Source organism: Chrysochloris asiatica, unplaced genomic scaffold, assembly GCF_000296735.1.
Source record: "Chrysochloris asiatica unplaced genomic scaffold, ChrAsi1.0 scaffold00136, whole genome shotgun sequence".
NCBI lineage: Eukaryota > Metazoa > Chordata > Mammalia > Afrosoricida > Chrysochloridae > Chrysochloris > Chrysochloris asiatica.
In genome coordinates, this window is record NW_006408654.1 from 6,184,000 (window position 1) to 6,186,347 (window position 2,348).

The window sequence follows — 2,348 nt, forward strand, 5'->3', positions numbered from 1 at the left end:
CAGTCGAGATGGTTCTGACTCATAGCAACCCTGTCTAGGTTTTCCAAGGAGAGACTAGTGGGTTTGAACTAACAACCCTGCAGTTTAATCCAATCTTGTGGTCTAATGCATTATCCTGCAGCACTGCACCAAGACTCCGTTAAATTAATATACCATAATTTGTTTATTTACTCTTCTGCTAATGAAGTTAAAACTGAATTCAGGTTTTGGTTATTCTGAATAAACTCATGAACATTTATTATAAGACTTTGTTATACAAATACATTAGAGTAGGATTGTTTGGTTATATATTAGGAAAATGTTTAATAGTATAAAAATTCAAAAATTTCTAAATTAATTGAATTATTCTACATTCCCACTTGGATATATTAAGTTTGACTTCACAGTTTTGCCAATATTTGTTCTGTACAGTCTTTACTGGTTTCTCATTGTGGTTTTAAATTGTACTTTCTGAATGATTAATAGTGTTCAATATCTTTTCAAGTACATATTGTATATTGTATGTTATGGAGTGTATTTTATTTGCTTTTAAATTATATTTTATTTTATTAATGTTCATTTAATATTTAGGTACTATGTTGAATACATATGTTAACATTTTCTGACAGTCTTTGTTTTGATTTCTATTTTTCTAAATGTGGCATTTGATGAGCAGAGCTTTTAATTTTTATGAAATCCATATTTATATAAAAATCATATATTTATGTTTTTTGTTACGAAATCTCAAGATAATGAAAAAATTCTTCTTTCCCTACATCTATTTTAGATTTTACATTTAGGTCAAAAGCCCATTTGAACATTTTTTAGGTATGGTGTGACATTGAGAAGAAGGTTTGTTTGTTTGTTTGTTTTATTAACATTTGGTTAAAAAGACCTTCCTATACTTAGTTGTGTAGCCTTGACATCTTTACTGAAAATCAATTGACCATGTATGTGTGATTCTGTCTCAGGACTCTATTTTCTAGTTAAATACTGGAATAAGATAATAAAAGTCCTCCAATTTTGTTATCAGTTTTTGGTTTTTTTGTTTGTTTGTTTGTTTTGTTTTTTGTGGGGAAGAGGTGGAGGGTTAAATCTAAGTCCTTTGACTTTATTATAGTCAATTTTAAGATTGCTACAAATACTCTTGGACTCCTGGTGTGTCACTGTAGGATCAGTGATGGGCTTCCTACCCGAAGGTCAGCAGTTCAAACTCACCAGTTACTCCTCAGAAAACCTATGCAGGTCAGTTACTCCTCAGAAAAACTATGTAGGTTCACTATAAATTGGAACCTACTCAATAGCACTTAACAACAACATAATTACATTAAAAAAAAATAAAGTAATAAAAGTCTCGGCACTAAAACCTTAAAACAATGCTGAAGGTAATTTATTAAACATTTACATGATAAGTGAAGACTTCTATCATGGTCATGGAGTAGATAAATCAATATTGTTAATTGTTATTTATTCCCAAATTCATCTATAGATTTAATGAAATCAAAACAAAATTTTAACTATTTTGTTGTTGTTATTTGCTGTTGGGCTAATTTCAATTCACAGAGACCCTGTATAGGGTTTCCAAGGACTGTCTTGTGGGTTTGAACTGCTGAGATTGTGGTTAGCAGTTCAATGCTTATCCTACAATGCCACATTAGGATTCCTCTGCAATTATAAGTAACATTTCCATTTATCTGATATTTGCTTATAGAAATATAATTGATTTTTGTATATTATATTTTATCCTATAGCCTTTCCAAATTCATTTATCAGGCTAATTTTTATCTATTCATTTATGTTTTAAATAATAATGCCATTTCTAACTAAAGATATGTTGCAGTTATAATGTTGAATATAAGTGGTCAGAATATAGATAATTTTACCTTGTTTGAAGTCTTAGGGTTAAAGTCTTCATATTTTAAGCATTAAGTATGATGCTAACAAAAACAAAGACACAAACAAAAAGAAAACAAACGCATTCCCATAGCCCCACTCTTCTGTCAGTTTGTCCTACTGTGGTGGCTTATGTGTTGTTGTAATGATGAAAGCTATGCCACTGGGTATTTTAAATACCAGCAGGGCACACCCACATATTTCACCTGACTAAGACAGATTGGAAGAAGGAGAAGAAAACTACTTCTACATGCTTAGCCACTGAAATAGCAGTGGAACACTATCAGCACCATATTATTGAAAATTGAAACATGATAAATACCAGCAGAATATGATCAGATATAGTACTAATAGTAGTAGTTAAGTGCCATCAAGTTGGTTCCCACCCATAGTGACCCTGAACAGGGTTTCCGAGGCTGTAAATCTGCACAGGAGCAGAAAACCTCATCTTTCTCCCATGGAGCAGCTGGTAGGCT